This window comes from Amblyomma mixtum, chromosome 2 (genome assembly GCF_055824585.1).
Source record: "Amblyomma mixtum isolate Tamu chromosome 2, ASM5582458v1, whole genome shotgun sequence".
NCBI lineage: Eukaryota > Metazoa > Arthropoda > Arachnida > Ixodida > Ixodidae > Amblyomma > Amblyomma mixtum.
This window is the reverse complement of record NC_143013.1, coordinates 135,302,362-135,320,196: the sequence shown is the minus strand read 5'-3', so window position 1 is coordinate 135,320,196 and position 17,835 is coordinate 135,302,362. Positions and strand designations below refer to the sequence as shown.

At 47.3% G+C, this 17,835-nt stretch overlaps 1 pseudogene; it reads left to right on the top strand.

Moving 5' to 3' along the window:
* Positions 1-961: 961 nt before the first annotated feature.
* On the top strand, positions 962-2,158 carry LOC149361002 (uncharacterized; annotated as a pseudogene).
* Positions 2,159-17,835: the final 15,677 nt, after the last annotated feature.

Here is a 17,835-nt window from a genome sequence, read left to right as displayed (position 1 = left end):
TAGCCGGCACAGAAGCTCGCCTTCCTGGCCGGCAAATTACTAAGTAAGCGAAAAGAGAAAGCGGAAGCCAAACATAAGAAAGGTGCGATATCAAGCAAATTATTTATGTTTATGTCCCATTTATATATTTCTAGCGTTTTTTTTTTCAATGAACCTTATAATTGAAATCGGTGCTTTTCTTGTGTCCTTCCTTCTGCCCTCGTCTTTTGCGCGTGCAATCACTTCGTCACTGTTTATGCATAGTAATATTAGTAGTAGTGAGAACACTCCTGGTCTAGAGTGTAACCTGCCATCTCTAGCGCTCAAAAAAATATATTTTTTTACCAAATGATATTACATCTATGATTTGAAAACTATAACAAAGACAGCTATACAATTTAATCAACGCTCGGCTGGTGCCTGTCCAACCTTATAAACTATGGTTGGTAAAGAAAATGGTAGACAGAAGTGGGCAATTGTCAATTTCTGTTTACCCTTGAGATGAATCGACATTGCGCAAGAGACGTGAAATTGCTGTTGAGAGGGTTAGCACCGCAGGGTGTCGGAATGTGTTCCCCTCAGAAGAAAATATTCGTCGTACATGCGGCGGCACCTTGCAACCAATTCCGATCAACTTAGACAGAATTTTGCCAAGGTTCACAAAAATGCAGTACAGATGCATACCATTCACGAGGCGGACTCAGACTAAACATTGTACGAAGAAAGGGGGGGGGAGGTGTGCAGGAACGCTGCCAAAAAAGGGTCAGCTACAAAGCGATAGTTCTGTAGGCACTTAGGGCGACCCCCTCCCCTCTCTCGTTTGAACCCTCAACTGCGTGCTCTTATTTATGTTAGACGTATGTCTTTCTTGAATCCAGTTTGCATCATTAGGTTGCTTATTCCCCCCAGAACTTTCCATCGCGTGCTGAAATGTATATCTTACTCGCCTTGCGTCGATGGACGCAGCAACATCGTCGTGACAATGTCGGCTGATGTACCACTGTTTGAGAAGGTTCTTGCTGGATTCATTTCCATCGCCTTGGGAAATGCATCGTACGCTGACACGGGCTTCAATCGTCGCCTGGTATCTACTGATGCTTTTCGCCCATCCGGTGCGGGAGGCGTATTCTTTACGAACTCCGATATGCTGGGGTGGCTTCACGTGGATTCTACCATCTGCGCACCTTCATCGAGCACAGTGACGTCATCCCCCCTCAAGCCAGGCTCTTGCCTATAAAGGGAACGTCTGGGCCTTCCATCGGCAGTGGACGCGGCAACATCGTCGTGACAATGTCGGCTGATGTACCACTGTTTGTGCGGGTTGGTGAACGAAAATACGCCTTCCACAGCAATTACCTTTCTTTGATCGTGTTGCCGTGTCCACGCACATTGATCGTTTGCTTGAATGATTGTATGTCAATGGTAGGCCTGTTGCTGAAGCTATCAGGTGATGTGGAGGAAAATCCTGGTCCTCAGACGGCGGACATGATTAAGCAAGTGATTGAAACTCAAACTGAAATCCTCACCAAATTGAAGGAAATTCAGGAAAATCAAACGTCTTCAGAGGCACCCATGTTTGACGTGCAATCCAGGCTGTCTACTATTGAAGAAAGGCTAATAAACTTGGATGAGGCTAGAGACAGGCTTTCTAACCTAGACAGTTGCTGAAAGATCTGACATAGAAATGGCAACTGTTTCCCGAAAACTTGATGAATTAGAGAATCGCTCGCGACGCAATAACCTAATCATACGAGGTGTGAAAGAAGAGGTGTCAGAGAGCGCAGAGGTCCTATTTTAAGAAAGTGAATGAGGATATTTTTGAAGCGAAACTTAAACAAAGGGTTGACTCTATTGAACGCATTCACCGACTTGGAAAGATGAAAGAAGGTAGTGACCGTCCGATCATTGTTAAATTTACAGACTTTAGGGACAAGATGAGAATCTTGAGTAATTGTTTCAACCTGAAGGCCACTGCGTACAGTGTAAGTGAAGATAAGATTTTTCTAAGCGAATTGTTGAAATAAGGAAAAATCTCTGGAACTCACGTGCGAATGAACGAAAGAACGGCGCGAAAGCAAAGTTAATTTTTGATAAGTTAAAAGTCAATAATACCCTCTACGCTTGGGACGAGGAAGCCAAGCAGCGGTTTAAATGCCGGGTTGATTCTAGCAATGAGTGACTGAACGATCATAAACCTGATTGCTTCGAGATTATAAACGTGAACGCCAGAAGTATGATTAACAAAGTATATGCGATAGAAAGTATATGTCTTGAACATGATCCTGATATTATAGTAATCACCGAGACTTGGCTACACAAAGGTATCGGAGACTGTGAAGTTACACCCCGCGGCTACTCCATAGTAAGAAAAGACCGTGAAAGTAGAGGTGGTGGCGTTGCGATAATGATAAAGAGCAACATAGCCTTTTCTGTCATGGAAGGGTTTGGAGATTTAGAAACGGCATGGATCAAAATCAGGCTGTATTCTCGCAGTGTCTTAGTGGAGGCTTTCTAGCGAGCTCCAAACTCAACTAATGATGTGCTTGTTGCTTTGAAAAGATTATTGGACTCCAAAATTCACTATGGCGACAATATCTTGTTTCTTGGTGATTTTAATCTGCCAGAAATTGATTGGTTGTCTCTTTCTCCTGGCAATATTGATGTAGCTACCGGTGAACAGCTGGTTGAACTCGCATATTGCTACGATTTGAACCAGATTCTTGACCAGAGCACAATAGTATGTTCAACCACATCTTCGATATCGGGTCTTGTCTTCTTGTCATCCGGTTTACAAGAGTTTTTGCAGAGTTGTGATGTGGAAGAAGGTTTGTCTGACCATAAGATGGTGGTTGTGTCCCTCAATATGATTCCTGATATCCGTCATAAACCTTGTAGAAGAGTTGTTTTGAATTTTGCAGCTGCTGACGATGTCGGAGTATTAGACTACCTTGAAAACTCGTTTGAGGAATTCATGAGCTTCTATGAAGACGGAGCTGGAACCGATGAGTTGTGGGAGTTCTTTGCAAATATGATAGCGCATGGAATCAATATGTTTATTCCTAAAACCATGAAAACAATAAGAAGAAGGAATCCTTGGATTAATAGAGATATCATCCACAAAAAAAGACAGCTAAAACGTAAGCGTAAAAGATGCTCAGACCATCCAAGTCCTGTACTGAAAAACTCCATACATCTAATGAGCCAAGAATGGAAACGCCTCATCAAAGAAAGTAAAGACAAATTCTACAGTCAGACTCTCACAAGGTTTCTAACCGAGGCACCTAGCAAGTTTTGGAGGTATGTAAATCGCTCAGGTAAAAATAAGCAGGCAAATGATGAAGGGAGCATACAGTTGGCTGAGAGATTTAATTCATTTTTTACATCAGTTTTCACACGTGATGATGGCGAATCGCCGTGTTTTCAGCCTGCGGATAGTCCTCCTATATCGAATGTAGAGATCAGTGAGGAAGGGGTCCTGAATTTGCTCTTGCATATAGACACCAAAAAGAGTCCAGGCCCAGATGGAATACCGAATGAATTTTTATATAGATATGCAGAGTGGACCTCCAAATTTCTAGCTAAAGTTTTTCAGTCGTCTGTCAACAGTGGTTGTGTTCCCATTGCTTGGAAAAATGGGAAAATAGTGCCTGTGCTTAAAAGTGGTCCTACTTCGAACGTTGAGAATTACAGACCTATTTTCCTCATTTGTGCTTGCTCTAAGATACTTGAATATATCATCTACAAACATTTATTAACTTTCCTCGACTGTAATAATTTGTTATTTGTTAATCAGCATCGCTTTCGCAAGGGACTTTCCACAAACACACAACTCACTGAAACTGTACACGACCTCTGCTTGTCAATTAATTCCCGCATGCAAACAGATATAGAGCACCCAAAACTGTTACTTAAAATCAGATGTATATTTAAAAATGAAACGATAACTAAGTGGTTTACGTCCTATCTTTTCTGTCGAGCACAGTATGTTCAAGTTCATGCTCATAAATCCAGCATTAGTCCAGTAGACTCTGGCGTTCCGCAGGGCAGCGTCCTGGGCCCGCTCCTGTTTTTTGATTTTCATCAATTACTTGCCTAACGAACTGAGCGTACCGGTCCGATTGTATGCAGACGACTGCATCATTTATAAACAAATTGGTACTCTGGAAGATCACGTTGAACTAAATCTAAATTTCCAAAAAATCAACGAATGGTGCAAAAGGTGGCAGATGGTATTAAATCCAAATAAAACAGTTTTTATGACCATTACAAGAAAGAAAACTATCTCAGATTATAGTTATAGTATCAATGATAGAAAAATAACCAGGGTCAATAAATACAAATACCTTGGATTAACACTTACTTCTGACTTACGTTGGAATTCACACAGATAATACATGTTCTAAGGCCTCAAAAGCACTCTGGAGCCTCAGACGACATATGCATAGTGCAACCCCTTCAATCAAATGTCTGGTTTTTAAGAGCTTGATAAGGCCCATTATCGAATATGGAAAAATTGTTTGAGACCCCCACACTGCATTCAATTGCTCTAAGCTGGAAAGAATTCAGCGTCTCGGTGCTAGGTTTATATTTAATACGTACCGACATTCTGATTCCCCAACGTCTTTGTGTAAACGTACTGATTTGGAAGCGCTCGATTTTAGAACCAAATGTGACAGGCTCAAGTTTCCTTTTCAGATTATTAATCGCAAATTGAAAATAAACTATTCAAAGTACTTTGAAATTAAAACTGGAGAAATATCACGCCATCGTCACAGCTTGTACATACCAATGCCCACAGTCCGAAATGATTGCTTTAAATTTAGTTTTTTCCCAAGAACCATTAAGGAATGGAATATGCTACCAAACTCTGTTGTCACCTCACAATCACTTAGGGAATTTTTAGATAAGCTGCATGATGTTTTATTGTCTACTGTTAGAGTTGAGGTAGCAGCATCCCACCGCTGCCACCAGTTTGGTACATACGAGGTAGCATGGTCGTGTGCCGGAGAGAGAATGAGGGACGTCTGAGACGAGGCTGCTGGAAAAAGACAATGAAAGAGGACTTTATACAGGAATTTACATATTTACAAGTGAGCTTCAGGAACGCTGCATCACGACAGCTCATCAGGAGATCATTCGATGACAAAAAGCTCCTCGGCAGTGCCGCTGCCGGGGTTTTTAAGAGTTCCCTTCCCTAGGGTCCCTAGATGGGGGCCGGGCCTGCAGGGGAAGGAAGTTCTCACTGGCACCAATCACAGACACACACGCACTCACTCACTCCCGAGAGATCACACCGCCGTCACGCGCTGGGAGAGGGGGGAACCGTAGCGCGGAACCATCACCGTAGCGCAGACGCCGGAATGTCCATGAGCGGCGTTCCCGCGCATTACGAACGCGCGTTCACACTCGGTGTAGGGGAAACGCTCGCTCAACCGGGCAGACGGACGCGGCTTCTGTGGCAATCCAGGCGCTCACCCAACGCGCGTCTCGGGGTTTGTCGGCGTTTCGCTGCTGCCATGTCGTTGTCTTCCCCAGGACGAAGGCGAGACGTAACACTACGTGAAACATATGCCAGTGTTTTATTTTTTGTATAAGTGGTGAACGCTTTATGTAGTGAATTTTGTGCCCGTTTCAATTGTTTGTGTTCTCGCAATTTTTCATACCTCATTATCCACTCCTTTTATAGCCAGTGGTCTGGGCTGAGAGTATAAATAAATGAAATGAATGAAAAAAATTTTCCCCGATTTGGGTTGGATCAAAGATGGAAAAAGCGCGCGTGTGTGTGCGTGTATACGTGAATGTCCGCGCGCGTACCTGAAAACTGAAAGAACAGCTATTTTCACACCGTCTATTGTCAGGCAACTATAGCCTCGTTTACATGATCCAGACTTCGGCGGATCGAGCCAAGAGATCGAGTTGAGCAAGGTCAGCCCAACTTGACGACTGCGTGTTTACAGAAACTCGATTTTAGCGAGTCGAGACCGGTTCAACAGCAGCAGCACCAAGCGGCGCAGCGGGAAAGGGCAGTGGCAGCCGGGAAGATTGCGGCATGCACGGCTGTCTCAGAGGCACTACGGCGCAAGCGAATAACAGGTTCGCATTTACCACCTCCCCTTCCACTAGCCCGACTCCGACTCCATCCGGTTTACATGCTATCTCTTGTTGGGGTCGAGTGAGTCAACCCACCCCGTGCAGCGGAGATGACTGGACTCGCTCCCTCGACTCCCGGACCCTTAGGTGTTTACATGAACCCAGTAATCGGTTTTCAGCTCAAATCCTCAACTCAATCCCGTCATGTAAACACCGCTTATAACATGCTTGTAATCATTTTCCGAGAATTCCTTTTCCTGCGGCGCTAGTCTACCCCGCCTGCAGAAGGGGCGCGCACCTCTTGGCTCAGCTGGAAAGGGAAGGGGACGGTCCTTTGTGCCAGTTCCAGAAGAGGGGACTTCTCTGCACTACACTCGGTTACAACTAAAGAACGAAGCGGCACACGCAACTCAGAGGGAGCTCTCCAGCCAGTCACGTCGATTTCTGTGGCTGTGCATACAGCCAAGTCTGCGAAAGAGAGGGAAGGAGACGGCGTTTTATCCCCTGTCACCGAGAGTGGATGTCCTTTGTTCGGAATAAGGGTAAAAGAATAACAACGCAAAAAGAAAGGAAAATATTTTGCTGCCCCGGCATCTGCCATCGTCTCTAGGAGCACCTGAGCTGGGGCAGCTGAAAGGAAAGGGATAACGATCTGACAGGTAGAAAGAGAAATAAAAGTATGAAAAGACAGGGAGAAAGGAGAAGGTACTAGTAGGTGTGGTGCCCCCGTTTGTTGTCTCAGCTGCACTGGCCACTACAGAGGGGGAGGGGGGGTGCTCACCTTTCGCATATGTCCACGCGAGAGCGTCTTTTGCGCAAAAGCGCTGAATGTTACAGGTGGGATCATGTTAGGCATCAGACGGTCGTGGCGGCTTCAGTCTCCACCGGTGCTGTCGCCGAGCACCGGTGGGGACCGAACAGAGAACTGTTCGGTCGACGCGCTTGGCTGGGCGGTCTCCTTTGATTGGCATGTGCTGCTTCGTTCTCGAGTTGTACCCGACTTGTATGCCACATGGATTCATTTCAGCGGTGGAACATGGCGCCCTCTGAACCACGCCATTTGTTTGAAAGAAGTGCGAGTCTAGTTCAGGAAAACTGCACCTTCTCGATGGTTAGTGCTGAAATAGTGCAGCTGCAGCCGCCATGGAAGCAGATGATGGTTTGCTGGTTGTGATAAACGGCGGAGACTCAAGTAAATTTCACTCGTCGACAAGCTAGAACGCTGCTCGAGTTCTCCAAAGAAACGGATCGAGGCTAGTTCATGGCAACATGTTATTGTGATGTGCTGTGTTAACATTTCTTCATGGGATACGAGATGTAGGCTGTAAACAGCTGGCTGAAATTCATTGGCATCGCAAAGGCTAGCGACGACCAGGCCTGCACTCGACCAACCGTTTTGGAAACAGACAGTGCCAAACTGCGCTCAAAGTGCCGGAACTAGCGGTACACTCCCGCGGCACCACCGCTGCCGCAAAACATTGCCGAACAGGTGCAGTGAGTGCAGGCGAATCAAGCGCTCTCCAACTTCCTCTCCACAGCGCTAGCCGGAACAACGAACAACCGGCAGCACGAAGCGAAAGCCTGTCTCTTTCCCTTTCCTGTCGCTTTAGCAATGCCAAAGCTGTCCTCGAAAAATAATACGACGCCTAGAATGCGTTTCGTAGCGTCAGGTGAAAAAAATTCCTTACATGTCAAGCGCGACCGTCTTTTCTCCGCGCACCCTCCTCGCGCATGTGCAGTAGCGCGCGGCGCAGCTGTCGTTAACACGGCTCCGGCTAAAGGTCACGCGTCGGAGAGGAGTGCACGCCGGCGGCGCTGGCAGCGAGGAGCTCGCACCGGCTGTGGCGAGGAGGCGACGCACCTGCGCCTCTCGTGACGTCACGCGGTTCTCGCGCATGCGCATAACTGGCGGCGCACAACCTCGCAAACCTCGGCTGTGAATGCGCCATATTGCTTTGCTGGGTTGTTTTGAAGCGTTGCACTTCAAAACAACCCAGCAAAGCAATATGGCGGAAATATGCTGGGCAGTTCGACACACACTACAGAGGGCACAAAGGAGGGAAACGTGCAAACATCGTAGAGATATCGTTCCCTCTCGTAAACACCTCCTGATTTTAAATGTCTAGCAGCGCCACACTCGTTATTTATTTGAAATGTGATTATTTAGTACCCGTGCATTGATGTAGATGGTGCTGCTTACTACATATCTACATTTATCGCATGTCGCTGCGTTATTGCTGTTATTGTTTGTATTTTGTGGACTTTGTTGTTGGTAATTGTTACACGTTGATTAAAAGAATGTGAGACCGACACTTTAAGAGTATATTTACCAGAAAAAAAAAAGCCGCGGAACGTTTCAAGAGCTTGTGCACTTCATAAGGAGAACAAAAAAGGTAGCTAAAATCAACTAGACATTGCACATTCCACAGAAGCCTTAGAGTAAAGGCGATGCTTAGCCGCGTAGAGAGAAGTATTAAGTTTCTTCACGCAAAATCTCAGAACTTCCACGTGCTGGTTACCTGAACAATATAGCATTCTGTTTTTAACTATTTCGAAAAAACGCTAACTTTGATCAGGAATACCTTTTAAACTAAACAAGGCAGAAGAATGATATTTTCAAAAAGGAAGAGCAATTAGACGATCTCAAACTGTGCAAAAATTCGCCGCAGTACAATGCATATCCCAAAAGTTATTGCTGATTACATTGTTCTGTTTTCTATGCTTTTCAAACATGCGTGGCTAATAAACTAACCTATACCCGTACTTCTAAATGCTTACCCACACTCACTAGCATCAGATCTCAAAGTATCTCGAAAGATTTTTCTCTAGGTGCAAGAGGTTTTCACAATTTTGCATTTCCTGGGACAAGTTGAGCTCAACTGCCGGTTTTCATCTCTGCGTTTTCTTTTACAGTTGAAACAAATTTGCAGTTATCGTTAAACCAAATGCATCTTTTAAAATCAGAGAAAAATAGCTTTTCGGAGATATCTGAACCATGTTTATGAAGTGAACGAGCGAGGTACAGTCGGCGTACAAATATCACCAAAAATGGTTCCCGCTCATCTTGCTGCCAGGTCCAACAAGCGGACTTGTTCAGGAGGGCACGGATGGGTGCTGTGGCGTCTGAGATGTGTGGCAAGAATCTGGCCAGGTGGTTCACCATTCCCGGCAGTGTTCTGACCCCAGCAACGTCCTTAGGAGCTTCCATGGCTCTGACCGCCTCGATCTTGCCTGGATCGGGCCTGATGCCTTCCGCGGAGACTATGACCCCAAGGAAGGGTACCTCAGAGACACCAAAACGGCACTTTTCTTGGTTGAGCGTAATGCCAGCTTTTTTTTAGTCTGGACAACACTTGGTCCAGTCTTGAGTCATGTTCCTGGCGGGTGTGCCCAAAGACTAAGACATCGTCAGTCATGTTCACCATTCCTTCTTGGCCTTCCAGAATTCTTGCCATCTGCTTTTGGAAGTACTCTGGAGCAGAGGTGATGCCAAACGGCAGCCGGCAAAAGCAGTATCTGCCAAATGGGGTGATGAAGGTGGTCAGCTCCTGGGACTCGAGGGAGAGCTTTACCTGATGGAAGCTTGCAGTCGCATCCACCCTAGTAGCACGCTTTGTTGCCTCAGTGTGGCCACAACGTTAGCTTCTAACATTGCCTTAACGTGGCTAGCGTCCTCTTTTTGCCACGTTAACGCAACATACATAAGACAATGTTGAGACAATATTGCTCCAATGTTACATCAACTTTCCGTCGATGTTAAAGCAACTCCTGGAGACAATATTAATGCAACATTGCTAAGACATTTTCTTAATGTTGATACTTTTTATTTGCACACATGCAACATTCCCACAACAATGCTACTGCAATATTGCTGCAATGCTGTCATAATGTTTCAGAAACCTTCAGACAGCATTCTAAATTACTGAAATATTTCAGCTACCAATGGCTGCTGCTCAATAAGTGATCTATTGAAAGGCTAAACTGTGTACAATGGCATCGTCATACCAGAATGGTTACAGCAGCTTAAGGTCACAAGAATGAGCAATTGAGCATTACTCCTTGCTACACAGTAATGCGGTGCTTGCTATAGAATACAAATACAAGACTGCACTGCACAACAAATAGTTTTTCCATACTTTCCAGATCACTTACTCTAAATAAATCCTTAAATGTAACATTCATCAGCTCTCTACCAGTGCTCCTATCGTTTAGATGCAACAAGATTCCATGACATGGTTATTCTGACAATTAGACTGATTTATTTAAATAGACAGAAATATAATTTAGAAAAAGGAAGCAGACTTATAATGCACTCAACATTTACACAAACACATTGGCATAGCTTGAAAAATGCAACACGTGGGCTTAGATTTTCACAGATATGATTTATTTAATTACTTTATAAAGAAACTTGCAGCAAATCTAAAAAAACAGCACACATGTGAGCTACTCAGGAACAAGAACCAGAGCTAATGTTTTAAACAGTTACTAGTCACATTACCATAGCATGAAAACGCGCACACACCTCTCAACTGGCATGTTATAAATACAAAACACTTCAGTAAACTATTTACACAACAATAGCACACCTTGAAAACATACACCACCTGGACTTTGTATTTCCCAAATATAAGACATTCATTTTGTTCACAAAATTGCAACAAATAAACAAAGTAGCAGTGCAACCTAGTTGACCATTCAGAAACAAGGAGCAGAGGTATTATGAACAGCAGAGTCAGTTGTTGGGCTGGTTAACATCACTGATTTAAGTTAATAGTTTTCCAGCCCTACGAAACACACACACACAGATACATGAGCCGCCGCAGTGGTTTAGTGGTTATGGTGCTCGGCTGCTGGCCTGTTAAGACACGGGTTCTATTCTGGCCGCGGTGGTTGCATTTCGATGGAGGCAAAATGCTAGAGGCCCGTAAATGCCATCTGCATGCAAGAGATCTAAAGAATGAGGACAGGTTCCAAAGTTTTCAAGCACTGCAGTGATTGTACAGATATTTTCAAGTGTGAAGATCCTTAGCAGAAGCAGACCACAAACCACTTGTGAAGCGACAGAGACGCATCATATTAAAAAAGCTGGATCACAATGTGCGAGCAATACTTCAATTGTATCATATAATGCAGAAATTATGTTTCTTTCATAGTTTTTATGCTAAAGCAGACAAAGAAAGGGGAGGTCGTGGGTTCGGATCCCATCGGCGGCATGTGGTTGTTTTTTCTTCTGCTTTTCTAAACTGCTTTAGCAGTTTCTCGGAAAGCCCTTGGCGTCGAATCGGAGTCCACACCCACACCCTGTTGTCCGGTTCGAAGGTCACTACTCGGTGGCGGTGATTGTAACGCCGAGCGTCTCGGCATTGCTGGTTCCGGATGCGCAGTCGCGCAAGCTGCCGTGCTTCTTCGGCGCGCTGAGTAAATTCCTCGGTACCAACTTCAGGAGCATGGCCATGATGGGGCAAGATGGCTTCTAGCATGGAGGACACTTCGCGGCCATACAACAGAGAGAAGGGCGTCATGCGCGTGGTCTCTTGTTGCGTCGTATTGTACGCGAATGTGACGTACGGTAGGATGTCATCCCAAGACCGATGCTCAACATCCACGTACGTAGACAGCATGTCGGCGAGAGTTTTGTTGAGACGTTCGGTCAGGCCATTCGTCTGTGGATGGTAGGCGGTGGATTTACGGTGGGTAGTGGCACTCAGCTGCATGACGGATTCCAGCAGCTTGGCCGTGAAAGCTGTGCCTCGGTACGTTATGACAATTGACGGGGCGCCGTGCCTGAGGACGATGCGCTCGATGAAAAATTTCGCTGCTTCGGCTGCCGTGCCTCGTTCGAGGGCCTTTGTTTCAGCATAGCGCGGGAGATAATCGGTAGCGACTATTATCCACCGGTTGCCCGAGGAGGAAGTTGGAAAAGGGCCCAACAAGTCCATGCCAACCTGCTCGAATGGAAGTCTGGGCACTTTGACAGGCTGCAGTAAACCAGCTGGCCTTACAGACGGTATTTTCCGTCGCTGGCAATCGTCGCACGTCCGTACATAGTGGCGCACTGCCACTGCAAGTTTGGGCCAGTAAAAACTCTTTTGAATGCGAGCCAAAGTTCGAGCATAGCCGACATGACCGGCGGTGGGCTCATCATGACATGCCTGCAAGACTTCGTCACAGAGAGTCTCTGGCACGACGAGGAGATAATCCCTTCCCGTTGGAGAAAAGTTGATCGTGTACAGCACGTCGTTTAGGAGACAAAACGAGTTGTGCGTTCTGGCGAAGGGACGGGGTACTTCCGTAGTACGCGCTTTCAGGAAGTCGATGAGTGGTGAGAGCCCCGGGTCCTCACGTTGGTGATGCGAAACAGTGACTGCGTCGACAGTTGCGATAAGAGGGAAGTCGGGCTCTTCGTCTTTGTTCGCCGACTGGACAGGCGAACGGGACAAGCAGTCGGCTTCATGCTGGAGCCCGGACTTATACACGATGTTCATGTCGAACTCCTGTAGACGTAAACTCCAACGTGCAAGGCGTCCAGAGTGATCGCACAAGTTCGTTAACCAGCAAAGAGAATGATGGTCGCTCACGACCTGGAAGCGGCGGCCATAAAGATACGAGCGAAATTTCATCACTGCCCAGACAACAGCGAGGCGTTCTTTATCGGTGGTGGAATAATTGCATTCAGCACGGGACAAAGTCCGGCTAGCGCACGCGATGACTCGCTCGGCGCCGTCCTGCCACTGTACGAGCATAGCGCCGAGGCCTACATTGCTTGCATCCGTGTGAACCAGGGTCTCGGCATGGGCATCGAAGTGGGCAAGCACAGGCATTGTTTGCAAGCGGTGCCGTAATTCATCGAATGCCATTTGCTGTTCGTCTGTCCAGGCGAAGGTGACATCATGTCGGGTGAGACGCATCAACGGGGCAGCAATTCGTGAAAAGTTTGCAATGAATCTGCGGTAATAGGCGCAGAGTCCAAAAAAACGCCGGTCTGTCTTCTTTTCGGAGGGAGTAGGGAAGTTGGCGACGGCTGCAGTTTTGGCGGGATCAGGCTGAACACCTGCACGGCTGACGACGTGGCCCAGGAACAGGAGCTCTTCATAACCAAAGTGGCACTTTTCAGGTTTTAACGTGAGGCCGGCAGATCTTATAGCCCGTAGCACGGTGGAAAGGCGTTGGAGGTGTTCCTCGAACGTTGGGGAAAACACAATAACGTCGTCCAGATATACTAAATAAGTGTGCCATTTAAGGCCGGTATATTTCTTTTACCTTTTGTAATTGCATAATGCCTTGTTGGACTACGATCGCCTTTGTGTTTACACTTACTTGACCTGTGTTTCTTTAATGTATGTGATGTCCCACTCCTGCGACGGCCTCAAATGTGAGGCTAGCAGTATGTTCAAATAAATAAATAAGACTGCGTCCATCATTCGCTGGAATGTCGCTGGAGCGGAGCACAACCCAAACGGTAGGACCTTGAACTGGTAAAGTCCATCCGGCGTGACAAACGCTGTCTTCTCACCATCCAGTTCGTCTACTTCGATCTGCCAATAACCGCTTTTGAGATCGAGCAAGGAGAAGTAGCGCGCATGGCGCAGCCGGTCCAAGGAGTCATCAATGCGTGGTAGCGGGTAGACGTCTTTTTTTGTGACCTGGTTAAGTTTGCGGTAGTCAACACAGACTCTCAGACTGCCATCTTTCTTCTTAACCAAGACGACAGGTGAAGCCCAGGGACTCCTCGATGGCTGTATGACACCGTCATTCAGCATGTCTTCTACCTGCTGAGCAATGACTTCGCGTTCCCGCGGTGACACTCGGTATCGGTTCTGTCGGACAGGTCGGATACGTTCATCGGTTATTATGCGGTGCTTGGTGAGGGGCGTCTGCTTGACTGCGGAGGCAGACGAGAAACAGTCTTGAAACTGACAGAGCAGCCCGACGAGTCGATCCTTCTCGGTTGGTGATAGAGCGGAGTTAACATCAAGGGCAAATTCGGCCGTTTGGCTGGCGGATGTCCCGGTCTGGAGTGCGACGCAGTCAGAAATTTCGGCGATATCTTCCAAGTAGGCGACCGTGGTCCCTTTAGCGATGCGCTGTCGTTCATTGCCGAAGTTTTTAAGAAGTACATCCGCGAGGCCGTTGGTCAGATGGACGATACCGCGGGCAACACAGACGCCGTGATGGAGCAGCAGCTCAGTGTTCTGTTTGGCCACCCCTGCAGCACTGGACTGGTCATCGCACCTGACGGTAACGAGGGTACATGAGCATGGCAGCATGGTTACATCCGCGTCAAGGATGCGCAAAGGTGCGTGGCGTCGTTCGGCGTCTTAGGAAGTCGGTGCAGGCGGTGAAAACGTGACCAAACGGCGAGGAATGTTAATGACGGCACCATGCTGTCGTAAAAAGTCAAGGCCGAGTGTGAGATCCTTGCAACAGTTAGGCAGAATAACGAAAACGGCAACAAACACGGAGTCGGCAATGGTGACTAGTGCAGTGCAACGCCCTAACGGTGTCATAAGGCGGCCACCAGCAGTACGAATTTGGGGTCCAGGCCATTCAGTCCTAGCTTTTGCGAGCCGATCTGCGAATTTCTTGCTGATTATTGAGAAGTCTGCTCCAGTATCTACTAAAGCAGTCACTGGGTGCCCGTCAACAAGCACTGGAAGGTCGGCGCTAGCTGTGTCATCGGTATGAGGGAAGCTCGGAGTCACGGAATCACGCTGCGTCGTCAGGGGGGTCTTCGGGACGTCGGTTTCGTTTGTCAGCAACCTGACCCCCTGAGGTCGCCGCCTTCAGTTTCCCCGGCGTGGGCTTGGCGACCGCCCCTTCAGCGTATCACTGAAAGTACGACGGCTAGGTGACGAGTAGCGGACGGGAGAAGGTGACCGTTGGCGGCCCTTCGGTGAAGTCTGCCAGGCAGCACGGTATTCCTCAATTTCCCGAGGTCGCTCACCGAACCGTGGGCGCAGGGCGTGACGTGAAAATCCCTGAAGCCCGAGTTCGTGGTAGGGGCAGCGCCGATACAGGTGGCCGGCTTCCCCGCAGTGGAAGCAGAGTGGCCGCTGACAAGGAGTGAGCCAGATGTCTTCCTTCCGGACCGGTGGTTGCATGGCGAGTCCCAGCTGCGGTGGCCGCTGGTAGCAGGGTGGCGGCAGAACGGACGGCGACTGCGAGTCGAACGGGAGAGGCCTGTCTCCGTCTTCAACTTGTTCCTGTGGATTGTTATGTGAAAATATCTTTCATTACTTCCGGGACTGTTCCGTTACTGCTTCTTTAGTTTCTCGTTTAAAATTTCTTTGCTCATCGGACATCACACCATCTGTTTACCCCTCCCTTCTCCGAAACCCTGCTGCTTGTGCTCTTTTCCTTCAAATGGTTCACCTCATAAGTAGTACAATTCCAAATTATTCACGCTGATTTCTCTCTTTCCTCTAATCTCTCTTCCCCAAGCTTTGCACAGCGGAGCGCCCCGTGCTCCTTTATTGAGCATAGGTGGCTTTGTCGTGGCGTGACTGTGACTACGTCCTTGACTGTGTGACTGCGACTCTGTTTTGACTGCGTGACTGTGACTGTGTCCTTGACTGAGTGACTGTGACTTCGGTTTTTTTTTTCTTTTGTCTTGATTATGTTTTCATTTTTCTGATTTTTATTTCGTGGCCGGCGCTCAGTGCTTTCTTTGACTGTTACGGTGACAATGACTTTGCAGTGACTTGGGTTTTCTTTTTTTTATTATTATTATTTATTTCGCGGACTGCACGCTGTGCTTTGGCTTTCTGCCTGCGTCTAACTTATTATGACAAGACTTTTGTTTTCTTTTCTTATGAGTTTTTTTTAATGCTCTGTTTTTCGTTTAATTGTTTTGTCTTCTTTGGAACATTTAGTTATTTTTCATTTATTTTGAATTGGCGTTAAGCCTGGCAAAGCATTGCTGGTCCAGGCATCCTCTCTCTTTCTTTTATGTTTTTTACCTCTTTTTTGAGAGGACCAATAAAAGGGTAAAAGGGCACCGCGGGCTGACGGACAGCTCCTGCATAACTCAGAGGGCGTGGCTCGGGCAGCAACTGAGGCAGTGCAAACGCTTGCCGGATCTCCTCGCGCACGACTTCAGTGAGGGCAGCGGCTGGCGGATCAGGCGAGATGTGGAGTTTCCGGAGCTCCTCGCGAACTACGTCTCGGATCAATTCTCGCAGAGGAATGTTCACTGGTGCTGCACGAAGCGGCCACCGTGCTGAAGGGCTGAACGCACGCAGACTCGTTACGGCGAGAACGTTCCTGCAGGGCTCGCTCAATAAGGGTTGCTTCGCTGATGAAGTCGGCAACGGTCTGGGGGGGATTCCGGACCAAACCAGCGAAAAGATGTTCTTTTACCCCTGCATCAGGTGGCGAAACTTTGCGGCCTCCGTCATGTCGGGATCAGCCCGCCGACAAAAACGGGTCACGTCCTCGGCAAACATGGCGACGCTCTCGTTGGGCTTTTGGGTACGGGCTTCCAGGAGGCGGCGCGCTCGATCGCGGCGGTCGGGGCTGGCAAACGTATCGCGCAGCTGCTGGCGGAAGGCATCCCAGCTTTGAAGACTGGTCTCCCGGTTCTCGTACCAGGTTTTGGCGCCGTCTTCCAGTGCGAAGTATACGTTGCGCAGCTTCATGGCAGAACTCCACTGATTTTATTTAATTTATTTTACCCTCAGGGCTTTCGCATTACAGAGGGGGTGGGACAGTGAAAAAAAAACAATACATAGATCAAAAACAGGGCTATATATATGAACAATATTGAAAGATGCTAGTGACAGAGGACGAAAACATTGAGAACAAAAGTACAGTAGTAAAAAAAAATAGAAGGATTACAAAAAAAGAAACCTTATACTGTCTATATATGAGTAAACAACATATCACAATTGGTCTGATTCTAACAAAGCGAGTAATTTGTTTTTAAAACGCGCAGTGTCGCTAACACAGGTGGCTGTGGGTGAAAGATTATTCCATGTTTTAGGGAGGAAGGAATTAGAGCAGGTCACTGTGTGGCAGTGTGGAACAGCTACTTTTAAGCATGAAATGCTTTTACCTCCCGTTGTCGTCATTGTGGTGACGTCACGCCGAGACCGAGAGCCATCATCCGGGCTCTGAATTCCACTCATCCGGGCTCTGAAACGAGAACATCCGGGCACCGTACGAGACTTAACGAGATTCAACGAGACTCTAAGCCCTCCTACGCGACCGGCATACAAGCGCCGGTTGCTCTCCAAACGAGTCACAAAAAATAACTGCTGCCAGTGTCTTCTCAATGTTTATCAAGATATCAGTCGAGCTGTGCATTTGATAATGCACGGAATTATAATTTCCGATTTCTAATAACGCGTGAAAAAAGCACATACATGCCACAATACACTTCGTTGTCATACGTGATCTGTTAGGGGCTTTGAGAGAAGGCCGCTTAGAGAAAGAGGGCGAGAAGGGTTTTCGGCAGAAAACTTTCGCTCCCTCCCTAAGGATGGCGCTGCGGTCCCACACTCACTGTTGACAGTTGAGGTTGACAGTGAGGTTGATTGACAGTGAGGTTGACAGTTGACAGCCGTGCTGTGCGGACGTGCGTTTTTGGTGCTCTTCGGATCACGCGTGGAGACCGGGACCGGACAGACTGCGAGAGCGTCTGCGTAAAATAGATGAGTACTTTCCTTTAATAGTTTTAAAAGTGCGTTTAGTTTTTTAGGCTGTTAGGGGAAGTGCAGGTTAAGGAATAGAATTTAGGTCAGTGACCTAATTTCGGCCGGGACT